This window comes from Terrapene carolina, unplaced genomic scaffold, assembly GCF_002925995.2.
Source record: "Terrapene carolina triunguis isolate 2854851 unplaced genomic scaffold, T_m_triunguis-2.0 Scaffold249, whole genome shotgun sequence".
NCBI lineage: Eukaryota > Metazoa > Chordata > Testudines > Emydidae > Terrapene > Terrapene triunguis.
The window spans coordinates 419,660-435,280 of record NW_020664600.1 but is presented as its reverse complement, the minus strand read 5'-3'; positions in this window follow the sequence as shown (position 1 = coordinate 435,280).

Here is a 15,621-nt window from a genome sequence, read left to right as displayed (position 1 = left end):
CTCCCTTCTCCACCAGCTGCAAATCTTACTCCTTCGCAGAGGCTAGTGAATATTCGAAGAAGGAAGCGAAGGACGCGTGACGAAATGTTTACTGAACTTCAGACTGCCTCCCACGCTGACAGAGCACAGCTGAATGCGTGGAGGCAGTCAATGACTGATTTTAAAAAAGCCCAATATGAGCGAGAGGAGAGGTGGCGTGCTGAAGAGGAGAAGTTGCGTGCTGAAACGCGGGCTGAAGAGGAGAGGTGGCGTCAACTTGTAATCAGAAAGCAAGAGTCGATGCTCCGGCTGCTGGAGCATCAAAGTGATATGCTCCTGCGTATGGTTGAGCTGCAGGAAAGGCAGCAGGAGCAGAGAACGCCGCTACAGCCCCTCTGTAACCAGCAGCCCTCCTCCCCAAGTCCCATTGCCTCCTCACCCAGACGCCCAAGAACACGGTGGGGGGGCCTTCGGCCACCCACTCACTCCACCCTAGATAATTTCCATAGCAATAAGTTTTAAAGTTTTAAATTGGAGTGTGTCCTTTTCCTTCCCTCCTCCCCCACCCATCCCGGGCTACCTTTCCAATTATCCCCCTAGTTGTGTGCTGAATTAATAAAGAATGCATGAATGTGAAGCAACAATGACTTTATTGCCTCTGCAAGTGGTGCTCGAAGGGGGGAGGGTAGTAGGGGAGGGTGGGGTGGTTGGTTTGCAGGGAAGTAGAGTTAACAGGGTGGTGGGGGAGGGGCAGAGGGTTCATCAAGGAGCAACAAACAGAAGTTTCACTCCGTAGCCTGGCCAGTCACAAAACTGGTTTTCAACGCTTCTCTGATGCGCACCGCGCCCTGCTGTGCTCCTCTAACCGCCCTGGTGTCTGGCTGCGCGTAATCAGCGGCCAGGCGATTTGCCTCAACCTCCCACCCCGCCATAAATGTCTCCCCCTTACTTTCACATATATTGTGGAGCGCACAGCAAGCAGCAATAACAATGGGGAGATTCTTTTCGCTAAGGTCTGAGCGAGTCAGTAAGCTGCGCCAGCGCGCTTTTAAACGGCCAAATGCACATTCCACCACCATTCGGCACTTGCTCAGCCTGTAGTTGAACAGGTCCTGACTACTGTCCAGGCTGCCTGTGTACGGCTTCATGAGCCATGGCATTAAGGGGTAGGCTGGGTCCCCAAGGATCACGATAGGCATTTCAACATCCCCAATGGTTATTTTCTGGTCCGGGAAGAAAGTCCCTTCCTCCAGCTTTCGAAACAGAAGAGACTGCCTGAAGACGCGAGCATCATGTACCCTTCCCGGCCAGCCCACGTTGATGTCGGTGAAACGTCCCTTGTGATCCACCAGGGCTTGCAGCAGCATTGAAAAGTACCCCTTGCGGTTTATGTAGTCGGCGGCTTGGTGCGCCGGTGCCAAGATAGGGATATGGGTTCCGTCTATGGCCCCACCACAGTTTGGGAATCCCATTGCAGCAAAGCCATCCACTATGGTCTGCACGTTTCCCAGAGTCACTACCCTTGATATCACCAGGTCTCTCATTGCCCTGGCAACTTGGATCACAGCAGCCCCCACAGTAGATTTGCCCACTCCAAATTGATTCCCGACTGACCGGTAGCTGTCTGGCGTTGCAAGCTTCCACAGGGCTATCGCCACTCGCTTCTCCACTGTGAGGGCTGCTCTCATCCTGGTATTCTGGCGCTTCAGGGCAGGGGAAAGCAAGTCACAAAGTTCCATGAAAGTGCCCTTACGCATGCGAAAGTTTCGCAGCCACTGGGCATCGTCCCAGACCTGCAACACGATGCGGTCCCACCACTCTGTGCTTGTTTCCCGGGCCCAGAATCGACGGTCCACGGCATGAACCTGCCCCAGTAACACCAAGATTTCCACATTGCTGGGGCCTGTGCCTTGTGAGAGGTCCATGTCAATTTCCTCATCACTATCGTCGCCGCGCTGCAATCGCCTCCTCCTCAGCTGGTCCTGGTTTGGCTTTGGCATGTCCAGGAGGCTCTGCATGTTTTCCAGGACAATGCGCGTGGTGTTCATAGTGCTCAGAATTGCCGCGGTGATCTGAGCGGGCTCCATGATCCCAGTGCTGGCTATGGCGTCTGGTCTGAAAAAAGGCGCGAAAGTAGTATCTGACGGACCAGGGGAAGAAGGGAAGGAGGGAGAGAGGGAGGGAGGGGCGAGTGACACCGCGTACAGGTACAGGGAATTAAAATCAAGAAAGGTGGCTTTGCATCAGGGAGAAACACAAACAACTGTCACACAGAATGCCCCCCCCCCCAAAGATTGAACTCAAAAGCCTGGGTTTAGCAGGAGGGAGGGGGGAAGCAAATGAATGGAGAATAAATCTATTTTTTACATCTTAAGACGACGGTGCAGCATGACTGATAGCCCTTGGCATTTTCTGGGTGCTTGGCAGCAAATACTGGGCGCTTGGCAGTTAGCCTTCAGGTCTATTGCACCATCTGATACCCACTGCAGTACGACAATGATGGATACCAATCGTAATATGCTATCTACTGCCCAAAAGGCAAGGGGTTGCTGCTGTGTAGCAATCTAGCCCCACGTCTGCCAGCCCCATGTCTGCCAGCACCCAGATCGCCATCGGCCTCTTCTGGGTGCTTAGCAGACAATACTGGGCACTTGGCAGAAAATAGCATACTACGACTGATAACCATCATTGTCTGCCCGGGTGCCCATGATTGACAGCCGCTGCAGTACGACGACGACGGATACCAGTCGTAATAAACCATCTTCTACCAAAAGGCAAGGGGCTGGTGCAATGCAGCACCACGGCTGCCAGCCCCACAGCTGCCTGCACCCAGATCGCCAATGAAGGCTACCAGTCATGCTGCACCGTCTACCGCCAAAAGGCAGTAAGCTGCTGCTGCTGTTTAGCAATGCAGTCCCACGTTTGCCGGCACCCGGAAGAGATATGGTGACGGTGAGCTGAGCTGAGCGGGCTCAATGCTTGGCGTGGTATGTTGTCTGCACAGGTAACCCAGGTAAAAAGGCGCGAATCTATTGTCTGCCGTTGCTGTGACGGCGGGGGAGGGGCCTGACGCAATGTACCCAGAACCCCTTGCGGCACTGCTTTGCATCATCCGGGCATTGCGATCTCAACCCATAATTCCAATGGGCGCCGGAGGCTCCGGGAACTGTGGGATAGGTACCATAGTGCAATGCGCCGGAAGTCGACGCTAGCCTCGGTACTGTGGACGCGGTCCGCCGACTTCATGCACTTAGAGCATTTTAGGTGGGGACACACACAATCGGCTGCATACAACCGGTTTCTATAAAACCGGCTTCTATAAATCCGACCTAATTCTGTAGTGTAGACATACCCTAAGTACAGCATAGGACATTAACACTAGTGCTGTTATCAACCAAACCTTTCATCTCATCAGAAAAGATATCAAGTTAATCTGACAGAATCTATTTTCCATAAACCCATGTTGATTAGCATTGATTATATTACCCTAATAACTGAATGCTGCTTCAGCTGTTCCATTATTTTACCTGGGATTGAAGTCAAGCTGACAGGCCTATAATTATATGGGTCACCCTCTTTACCCATTTTAAATAATGTCACAGCACTAACTTTCTTCCAGTTTTCTGGAACTTCCCTAATGTTCCAAGAGTTACTTGTGATGGGTTGGGTCACAGAAACTCCCTCAGGACTGTCACTAGATGTGCTGGGATACCACTGAGAACAAACCCCCCTGCCAGAAAAGGCTTCCCTTTACTCCCGTCTTGCTGAGCTAGACACACTAGTTGGCTACAGCACAGACTAAGAGGTTGGGCCATGCTCCCCTGCAGTTCACAGAAACTAAGATTCACTTAGCCCAGGGGCTTCTCAGTTAACAGGGACTTTCCCAGCACCCAGTATTCAGTCTTTCTGGGAGCCTAAACCCCAAAGGATTCCGTTTTACTCTGTAGAAAGCTTATACAGGGTAAATTCATCAATTGTCCACACTCTATAACACTGATAGAGAGATATGCACAGCTGTTTGCTCCCCCAGGTATTAATTACTTACTCTGGATTAATTAATAAGCAAAAGTGATTTTATTAAGTATAAAAGTAGGATTCAAGTGGTTCCAAGTAATAACAGACAGAACAAAGTAAGTTACCAAACAAAATAAAACAAACCACACAAGTCTACGCCTAATACAGTAGGAAACTGAATACAGGTAAATCTCACTCTGAGAGATGTTCCAAAAAGCTTCTTTCACAGACTAGACGCCTTCCTAGTCTGGGCCCAATCCTTTTCAGACCAACGATGTGGTTTATGGCCTGGGTCCAGCAATCATTCACACACCCCCGTAGTTACAGTCCTTTGTTCCAGTTTCTTTCAGGCATCTCCTTGGGGTGGAGAGGCCATCTCTTGAGCCAGCTGAAGACAAAATGGAGGGGCTTCCAGGGCCTTTTGTAGTCTCTCCCTTTGTTCTTTTGTGCAAAATCACAGCAACAAGATGGAGTTTGTAGCCACCTGGGCAAGTCACATGTCCATGAATGATTCAGCTTTTTGCAGGCCGACACCATTGCTTACATGTTAGTTTGAACATTCCCAGGAAAGCTCAGATGTGGATTGGCGTCTCCCAAAGTCCATTATCAGTTAAGTGTTTCTTGATTGGGCACTTACTCAGGATAGTCCTTTCTCAAGAAGTTGACCAAATGTGTCACTGAGGCTACTTAGAATCAAACACAGAAGTACATAGCTAATATTCATAACTTCAAATACAAAAATGATACACACATACAGACAGCATAATCATAACCAGCAAATTAGAACCTTTCTGTAGACACCTTACTTGACCTCCTTTGTACAAGACCTGGTGCAACTATAGGATCTTGGTTGCAACAATGATCTATATGGTCACAGTTCATGTCAAAAACGTCACAGAAGAGATGGATGAGAAGGGAACAGGGGAAGGGGGGATGGGTAGGGAGCCCGGGGAGACAGCACGGAACGGGGGCACCAAAATAATGCTGATGTCTCTGTATCAATGAGGTCTGCTTTGCTCCAATAACTGATTCAGTCCAGTATGTTCTGGGCCACAGAGCAGCCAGACATATGTCTCTCTGTTTTCCAGCAGCAACAGTCCAGCCATATTGACTGGTTGGGGATGCTGGGCCTTTTGCTGTTCTCTCGGCGACTCGATGAGCATACGACTGGAAGGTCTCTGTCACTGGAGGTTTTTTAGAGCAGGTTAGACAAACACCTGTCAGGGATGGTCTAGATCAGGGGTCTCAAACACGCGGCCCGTGGGATTATTTTCTGCGGCCCACGAGCTCCTCGCGGCCCCCCCGTCCTCCCCCAGCATTTACCTAGAGTGGCTCCAGCCCCACGCGCACAGGGGGCAGGGCAGACTCCCTGCCTGACTGCCCTGCCCCCGCACCGCTCCGGGAAGCGGCCGGAACCTGGGGAAGGAGGGGCACGGGTGTCTGTGTGTGGCTCTTGCTTCAGGCAACACCCCCAGCAGCTCCCATTGGCCGCGGTTCCCCATTCCCAGCCAATGGGAGCTGCTGGGGGCAGTGCCTGAAGCAACAGCCATACACAGACACCCGCGCCCCTCCTTCCCCAGGTTCCGGCTGCTTTCCGGAGCAGAGCGGGGGCAGGGCAGGCAGGCAGGCAGGGAGCCTGCCCTGCCCCCGGTGCATGTCGGACCAGAGCCCGCCCCCCGAACCCCTCCTGCAGCTGAACCCCCTGCTGCATCCCGCACCCCTTCTGCACTCCGACCCCCTGCCCTGAACCCCCTGCTGCACCCCGCACCCCTCCTGCAGCCCGATCCCCTGCCCTGAGCCCCCTGCTGCACCCTGCACCCTGACCCCCTGCCACACCCCTCACCCCTCCTGCACCCCACACCCCAACTCCCTGCCCTGAGCTCCCGCCACACCTCTCCTGCACCCCCTGGGGGCAGGGAGGGTGCGGAGTTGGGGTGAAGATTTCGGGGAAGGGATTGGAATGGGAGCGGGGAAGGGGTGAGAAGAGGCAGGGCAGGGGCAGGGCCTCATGGAAGGGGTGGAGTGGGGGCGGGGCCGAGGGTGGCGTGGGGGAGGTGTAAGTAATGCGGCCCTCAGGCCAATGTACTAGTCCTCATGTGGCCCTCGTGGTCATTTGAGTTTGAGACCCCTGGTCTAGATAATACTTTATCCTTCCATGAGTGCAGGGGACTGGACTAGATGACCTCTGGAGGTCCATTCCAGTCCTACACGTCTATGATTCTAGAAGATCCCTGAGATCAAAGGGAGTCCACGGATGGTATTTCTATGATTGTTGTGATGGGTTATGCCCCTTAGGAAGCCACCTGATGTGCTGAGATACCACTGAGTCTACCTGTTCTGCCAGCATGCGCCCCCTTTAACCTGTCTTGCTGAGCCAGGATAGTAAAGCCTCCTCTAACACACACACAGGCAGGGCCACACCCAGCTGCAGATCAGCTCTGGGAAGACTCAGCTTAAGGGACTTGCTTCAGCACTCAGGTGTCCACCTCCCTTGGAGTGCAGACCCAAAGGTATATTATGAAATTCGCCTCCTCCCTCAATGTGGAGGAAGGTATGCACAACTTCTCGCCCCCCACCCCCCCACCCCGGTTAGAAATTACAGAAACTGGGTTATTATAAACAAAACAAATTTTATTAACTACAAAAGGCAGATTAAGTGGTAAAAGGGGTAGCAAACAAATCAGATTACCAAGCAAATGAAACCAATCACTCAAACTAAGCTAGTTTCACTAAAGAAATTAGTTACAAATAGTATTTCTCACCCTGAATATTGTTGCAGGCAGATTACTGAACGTCTTGAAAGGCTGCTGCACTGGTCTCCCTCTTGAGACCTCAGGTATTATTACTTACAAGCTAGACGCCCTTCCAGCTTGGGCTCAATTCTTCTCCTCCCCCAACCCCCTGTTCAGTTCTTGCTTCCACGTCTTTTTCCATGTCTCTTAGGGTGGGGAGGCAGAGGAAACCTTGAGGATGTCACTCCCCTGCCTTATATAGCTCCTGTGTAAGGCGGAAACCCTTTGTCATCTAGTGGAAAAACCACTGGCATTCCAAAGGGGAAGAGGGGTATCCAGCACCAGGTGACTCAGACCCATGTCTCTGCAGGGCTGTGGCAGCCATTGCTCATAGGCTGTCTCCAGTGTCCACAGGAGGTCTAAGCTCTTTCACAGTCCATTGTTTCTGCTAATGGCCCATTAGCCCTGTCTGGCTTTTCCATTGTTGTACCTGAAGGGCTGGTTGGGGGTGACACCCAAAGTAACACATTTGAAATACAGATACATAGTTAATATTCCTAACTTCAGATACAGAAATGATACAGGCATACAAACTGGATAATCACATTCAGTAACTCATAACCTTTCCAATTATATCTTACATGATCCATCTTGCATAAAGTACATCTCAGTTATGTCATATTCATATCATAAGCATATTTTCATGAGGAACATGGAATGTAATGTCACAATTGTATTTCCCAAACTCCCATTGACTTTAATGAGGCCAGGATTTCACCCAAGAAGCATGATACTGAACTAGCTTCAGAAATTATTGGGAAGCTGGGAGAGACAGCGGAGGGTGGGAGCATAGGCACCAACTCCATGTGTGCTCTGGGGCTGGAGCACCCATGGAAAAAAATAGTGGGTGCCCCTCACCCACCAGCCACCTGCCCATCAACTGTTCAATGGGCCCCACTCATCAGTTCCTCCCCATTCCTCTCCCCCCCAGCGCCTCCCACCAATCAGCTGTTACATGGCGAGTGGGAGGCACTGGGGGCGGGGGGAATGGGGAGGAGCAGGGGCAGGAAGAGGCAGAGTAAAGGTGGGGCATGCTTGGAGGAGGGGATGGAATAGGGGCAGGAAGAGGCAAGGTGAGGGTGGGGCCTTGGGGGGAAGGGGTGGAGTGGGGGTGGGGCCTCAGGGCAGAGCAGGGGTGGAGCACCCCTGGGGAAAGCTGAAAGTCAGTGCCTGTAGGTGGGAGAGATTTGTACATGACAGTTCATGGGGGTCATTCTAAATAATAATGAGGGACCATGGGCCAGTGTCCCTAGTTGGTGTGGGGGGGCAGGGGGAGGACACTGTGGTGGGAGCCAGGAAAGATGGGCAGACACAGATGCACTCTCCATCCCTTTCAATCCATGCCAGTAGGGTCTGACTCTGCAAGCAGCCAGGGCGGCCGTGCCCAATGGTAATGAGAATGCTGCCTTCAGCTGGCTCCAAAATGCCAAGAGTCAGGCTCCAACTGATCTCTGGGACATGTCAATTCCATAGACTGGATCCTTCACCAAGACCTGGTCCCTGCAATAGGGCCCCCACGTCAACAGAATAAAGTTCAGACCAGTCATATACATACTTGGTGCGGTCAAAAGGCCCATTTCACAAAGCTGAAAACAATTATGAGCTGAAAGGCAGCAGTGCTCAATAAATAGTTGTGTTCTGTATTTGGGGAAAAACAGATGATGTTGTCTTATCATAGGGTGGGGGATAACATTCTCTTCATTCCATTAGTGTCTCTGGGGGATGTTAAACAGAAGTTACTAAAGACCTAGCCCTGAAAAAGAGCTCTGTGGAGCTTGAAAGCATGTCTCTTTCACCAACAGAAATTGGACTAGTTAAAGATATTACCTTACCCACCTTGTCTCACTACTAAAGTTAGACATTTTTAAATCAGCCGGTCCAGACAACTTGGATCCAAGAGTTTTTAAAGTGCTGGTTGAGGAGATTGCTGGACCATTAATGTTGATTTTCAGTAATGTGACGTTATTGACATGAACTGTGACTGTATAGATCATTGGTGCAACCAAGTTCCTATAGTTGCACTAGGTCTTGTACAAAGGATAAAAAAAGGCTTTATACAGAGAAAAAAAGGCTTTATATAGAGTAAAATGGATTAATTTGGGGGTTTGGATCCCATTGGGAGCTGGGTGTCTGGGTGCTAGAGACAGGAGCACTTCCTAAGCTGTTTTCAGTTAAGTCTGCAGCTTTGGGTCTGTGTTGCAGCAGATTAGCATATCTGGCTCAACAAGACAGGGTTCTGGAGGCCCAAACTGGCAGAGAAAATGGGCTCAGGGGTAGACTCAGCACATCAGGTGACAGTCCCAAGGGGGTCTCTGTGATTGATCCTGCTTCGGGGGGGGAGGGGAGGGGCTGGGGGCTAGCCTCTCCCAACAACTGGGTCACCGTCTACCCATGGTTACCCCTCATTGCCCCAAGGTCCCTTCTGCGGCCTCACACCGCAGGCCCACCCCACTTCTTGCCTCTTGATCACAGCACCCCATAGTTGCGGGAGACAAGCAGCTGCTGGCCAGGCTGTGCAGTGAGGAGTTTTTGAGCCCAGGGGCTCCCCTGGTCCTATGCCCCTGACCATCATGCCCACGGGAAGGGGGGACCCAGGGGCTGGCCTGCTGGCTCTGCAGGAGTGAGCCCTGCTGCCTGTGCCTCCCTGCCAGCATCGCCTGCCCCCTGCCCAGGGCTCCAGCCCTGGACTCACCCACACTCCAGCAGCTCAGGCCAGGGCCAGCTTTAGGCCGATTCAGCCGATTCGGCTGAATTGGGCCCCGCGCCAAGAGGGCCCCGGGCCACAGCTCTCCACCCCACCCCCAGCTCACTTCCCCCTCCTCCCCTCTCCTGAACGCTCCGCCCCCTGCTCCTCCCCCGCCCCTGCTTCCCGTGAATCAGAGGTTTGCGGGAAGTCTGAAAAGAAGCAGGGGCGGGCAGGCAGCACCTGGTAAGCTGAGTCAGGGGTGTGGGAGGGGGACGTGAGAAGCGCTCCGGGGAGGTGCGGCGCGGCGCGGCCCAGTCCGGCCCCGGCCAAGCACCTCCGGCCCCAGCAGCTCCGGCCCCGGGGCACCGGCCCCGGTTCTGGCCGAGCGCGCCGGCCCGGCCCGCTCAGCTCGGCTCCGTCCCGGCCCCCGCGGCTCAGCTCGGGTCCAGCCCAGGCCCTGCAGCTCGGCTCGGCTCCGGCCCGGCTCCCTTGGCTCGGGCCGGGCCCAGCCCCCGCAACTCAGCTCGGGTCCGGCCTGGCCCGGCCCGGCCCCCGCAGCTCAGCTCGGGCCCGGCCCCCGCGGCTTGGCTCGGCTCGGCTCAGGCCCGGCCCCCCGGCTTGGTTCGGGCCCGGCCCGGCCCAGCCCCCCGGCCCGGCTCGGGTCCGGCCCGTGTCCGGCCCCCCGGCTCAGCTCCAGCCCGCCCCCAGCTGGAGCTCCGGCCAGAGCGCAGCCCGATTCCTGGGGGCGGGGCTTGAGGCAAGCCACGCCCCCAGGAATCGGGCCCCGCTCTTGCTAAAGCCGGCCCTGGCTCAGGCCCACCAGCTTGCAGCACTCGAACGGCTCGCCCCTGACCACAGTGCCCTGCCCAGCCTCGTCCCCAATTACTAGGACACAAACAGGGAGCCCAACAGTCAGGATCCCACTGAGTCCAGTGCAAAAGCTGACCACACATGTGCCTCTTGCTCAGCTAACCTCCGAGGAGTCCTCATCTCTCATGCGCCACAGCGTGTCTGCAGCACACAGGGAAGTTGCACGAGACGCTGCACGTGAACTACGTCAGTATTAAACAATCCGGAGATTTGAAAGTTCTATCACAAGATCCTGAGTGAGGCTTAATTTTATTTAGAAATTTTACTTAGAATTTATCGTGAGAGTTGGCATGTCTGCACACATTTTTAACAGTAATTAAATATTGGAACTATTTACCCAGGGTCGTGGGGATTCTCCACCACTGACGATTTTTACAGCAAAACTGGACATTTTGCTAACAGCTCTGCTCTAGGAATTATCTGGGGACAGGTCTCTGGCCTGTGCAATACAGGAGATCATGTTGTACTTAAAGTACTGCACAGGATCTTTTCAGGAGGGATACAGCAAAGCGCCACATTTATTGTTAATACATGTGTCAATCAACACTGTATCATATGCATATGAGATATATTACACTCATGCACTCACACACACACACAAGGACACTCCGTCTTGTTGTTGTTACCAACTAGTTGCTCCCCTTAACTTCACTGGCCAGGTGAGTTAGAAGGGGAAGGGGTGGAGCCGGGCTTCTGTCGATCCAGATCGATGCTCCGATGTTAACAAGATGAGACCCAGGGTCCTCTGCAAGACACCTCACATTTATCGCAGCTTCCCTCTCATGCAAATCTATACCAGATTCTGTGTCAGTTGGTCATCTGTGGTGCTTCCTTCTGGGTGTTGTCTTAATGCTGCCACATTTATTTTCAAAGAGGGTGTTTTCAAAAGAAGGTGCTGGCTTCTAACTCCCAAGGCCGTCAATATGTCTGATCTTCTTTAATGAGCCCACCTGACAAGTTTTATTGTTCTTGGGTCTGGCTTCCATCCCCTCTCCAACAGTTGCAGCTGTCTGGAGGCACTTGCCTTCCACGCCTTACTCATTCACACCTCATTCATTCAACAGGGCAATTGATTAAAAGGGGGGAGATCTTATTCTACTCCTAGCAAAAAGACATTTTTCTTCCACCTTAATTATCCTTAGGGGCTATAACATTATACCAAGGCTCAATACAAAGTTTCTATATAAGGATTTGATACAAAGTTCCCATATCAACGGACTTGTGACAAAGTAGCATGAAAACAGAGGTCACACATGGATAGACCTAATACAAGGTTATATGAAGAGGCATAATACAAAGTCATATGACAGTTATGCGAAGATGCTTAATGCAGAGATTTATCTACAATCAGACTCAATGATCACAATGATCCCTTCTGGCCTTGGAATCTTTGAGCAGAAATATGTTTTTTGGCCCACGTTTTCCTATTTCTGCAGAAGCCAAAAGCCAGCAGAAGTGCCGGTGTCCGACCACACCGTTAGTTGATTTTGCTTTGTTATTTAAAAACTGCAACGCTTTGGTGGGAACTTTCACAGAGAAAAAGACAATTTATCAAAATTTCCAGAGGAAAAATCATTGTTTTCCAACTGGTTCTACTGACTCCCCACTCCCTTCCTTATTTCACCTCCCGTCCTTCCTACGCAGCATACCCATGTCAGAGCCAGATCCCCTGAGTCAGGGCTATAGTTAAGGTGACCGCCACCTTCTGCAATGCAGTGAGAATTCCCCTCCTCTCCCGCAGCTGCCCTGTGTCCCTTGGGGGGAGGATGTAGCTGGGGAGCTGCAAGGTAACTGACTCTGTTCTGTTTGTAACAGTGGAGCACCAGCTCTGCTAGTCAAGACCAGTTTTCTGTTTAAAGCTAGACTGTTCCAAGGTCTCTAAAATTCACATGGTTACTCGGATTGCCTTGGCACTGGGTGTGCCTCATGGGGGTGCTGGGTTCAGTCAGTGATCCAAATGTGGGGCCATTTAACCAGGGGGTTCCCGAGATACAGCATCCCCAAAATAAGCATCTCGCTGGCTTGAGGGTGACCCCTCCAGTGTGCATGGCCTCTCCACTCCTCCTTTTTGGGAGCAAAATTTAGAATGGTTTTAACAAGAGAGTTTGCCAGAAGCTGTGGCAAACGACTGCTTGGAGGGGAGGGGTATTGGGGGATTTGGCAGGGGGGATTATGGGAAGGAGTGTGGGGTTGGGACCTCAGCTGAGGGACACTGGTAATTTGACATGGGTTGAGTGGCAGGAGGACTAGGGGAGGAAAGGGGCAGCCTCACATTATCTCCTCCTGTGGGTGTGCGCACCAGGATCAGGGGGTGAGGAAAGGTCAGACGCCCTCTCCCTAGCTTTGTGTGTGTGTTGGGAGCTGGAGGCCCCAGCCCCGCTTCAGGAGAGCCCCTCTCCCTGTCCCCTCGTATGTGAGCTGGGATTGGGGGGGACAGGTGGGGGGAGGCTGAGGGTAAAGCAAATTTAAACATTTGATCCAGATGATAAATAGTGAAGATACACGTCACCTCTCTGTAGGGTGAGGGGGGCTGGCCAGAGTGTGGGGGAGGGGCCTGGTTCAGGGGCACCAGAACCGGACGGGACGACCAGGGTCCCATCACTTTAAGAAGTGATAACCCTCCCACTTTTTACCAGCTGTAAGGGCAAGCGATGGACAGCAGAGAGGAGTGAAGGGGGGCAGGGTCTTGGGGGGGGAGAAGAGGCAGCACAGGGGCAGTACCTCTGGGGAAGGGGCAGCACAGGGGGCAGGGTCACAGTTCAGGCACCAGTGATCCCCCCTCACACACACACACTTTTAGCGAGCTTCCATGGCTCTGGCCTGGTTTGGAGAAGGGGCGGACTGGGTGGACCTCAGGCACGGCCGGGGTTTTCAACATGGACATTTTTTCTGGGGTGTGTCTGAGTTATGGTGGGCACTCACTGGTGGAGCACCCCTTGGTGGCCTGGTGCAGAACCATGACTGCATCCCTGCCTCAATTTCCCCAGGGGGCTTTGTTACCAGATTTGCCCATTACTTTGGGGTATACTCATTTATTAGGGTTACTCTTTTGAGGGGAGGGGTTCTGTAATTCTATCAATGTATTGCTTGTGTCACTTGTGTTCTCATATGGAGCTCTAATTCTCCCTGCTGCAAGTTCCCTCCCAGTGGAGCTCTCCTGCAGGCCCTAGATTCCCCAGGGCTCCGTTCTTCCAGCCCCAGAATCAGAACACACACATTAACAACAGAGTCTCCTGGGGCACCTTTAAGACTAACAGGGCTACTTGCAGAGCTAGGCAATACGAATGGCTGCCCAGTGGGCCAAACAAAGGGGGCACTATTGGAATGAGAAGATCCTAACACATCTGCAGTGGCTTATTTTGGAGTGGCACCAAATGGAGCTTGGCCAGGAGGGTGGGCTGGGGGGAGGCGGGCAGCTGGACTGGTGGCTCTGAAGATGTTGCCTGCTGCATGGCTGGGGTTTCACACTGAATTTAGGGGATTTAGTTGCAGAGATGGAAAGACCATGATTTGCACAAGTGGGAGCCCAGCGGTGGACTCCTGAGTCCATAGCCAGGCACAGCTCTGAGCAAGCAGCCAGAGGGTCTGAACCAGGCACCCAAGAGCCTCCTGGGGAGATCAGCACCTTGGAAAATCAGACAGAGCATTGGACCTGCTTAACTTTACATGTGTGAGTGTCTGCACTGAACTCAGTGGCTTGGCTCCAGTGCTCCACGCTCAGCCCGTGCTTTGCTGGGACAGGGCCAAGCCTGGGGTCTAACCATGGACCGAGGTTTTCTTTTATCCTGGGCCCATTGACTATCAGTACTCAGCTAAGGGTGACCTGGCTACTCCTGCTGTGTGGAGCCAATTCCCGACAATGTCCTATGGCTGCTCCTGCAGACCCCAAATCCTGCAGCATGGTGGCGCTGGCTGGCAGGCGCGGCACCCCCGCTCTTCACCACCCTGTTTCCGAATGGCTGGCAGACACAAGGGCTGCAGCTGCTGCTGAACTTGTGATGGCCTCGGCCTCTGACTCAGAGCCTGGTTCTGGGCCAGAGGATCCTATCTCCAGTGCAAGCCCTGTGCTGTCCCTGGGGGTGAGGGAGCCATTGTTAGGGGACATGGGGGCAAGGGTAGTACCTGGCTGAGCCTGAACTGGGCTAGGGGACAGTCAGAAACCCAGCGATGGCAGAAGAAGCCAAGTGCTTGAGCCCAGTGCCCCAACAACTTCCTAGATCAGGCGTGGGAGATTTCATCCCTTGATCTCATCTCCAGGCCACCCAGGCAGTCTGTAGGGCAATCAGTGGCTGGCAAAGGCTGGGGACAAGACAGACTGTCTTCTACCAGGTCCCAGCAGTTCTGGGAAGTACTGGAGGTAGGGTTGCCAGAAGCGCTGGAGATAGGGTTGCCAGGTGTCTGGTTTTCGACTGGAACATTGAGTGGCTCCAGGCAGCAGCGCTGATCAGGCCATTAAAAGTCCAGTTGGTGGCAGAGTGTGGCTGGCAGGCTCCCTGCCCAGCTCCGCGCAGCTCTCAGAAGCGGCGACGTCCCTCCAGCTCCTGGGTAGAAGGGCGGCCATGAGGGCTCTGCTCACACTTTGTGCGCCGGCTCTGCAGCTCCCACTGGCTGGGAGCATTGGCCACTTGTCTAAGGGGGCCGTGCTCCCTGGTGAGTGTGAAGGGTATAAACTCCAAGGGAGTGGGCATAGCGCGCAGGCCTGGGGAGAGACTAGGTGCAGTGTTAGGGACCAGTAGAAGGCTCCAGGCTGGGAAACAGCCTCCCCAAGTCTCATCACTGCAGACATTTAATCCTGGCCTAACGAACCCACTTGCTCGCTCTTCTCCATCTCTCGCCTGGGGACTGGGGGGAACTTTCCGAAAACACCAGGAATTCCCCCCAGTTTCGCATTGGCAACAAAATGCTACAGAAAATCTGCCTTTGGCAGCAAATGCTTCACAAACGACAGCTCCACAGCATTCCCTCCACAGGCCACATGAACCAATGCGGAGGCACCGAGCCTCAGAACCATGGCAACAGCCCCTGGAGGACATGGCTGTCCTAGCCCTCATCAGGCAGGGGGCCCTATCCAAGGCAGCTCCCGACAAACTGTGTCTGGGCTTCATCGTCAACGCGCGTTGCAGTGACTCTGTGAAATCCGTCAACACCGTTAGCCTCTTTTTGCAGATGGGGAAACTGAGGCAAACACTAACCCACAGTCACTCGGGAAGTCAGTGTCACAGCTGAGAATAGAACCCAGGAGTCCAGGCCTCCGGTGCTGCGCTCAGACCATGCCTGTCT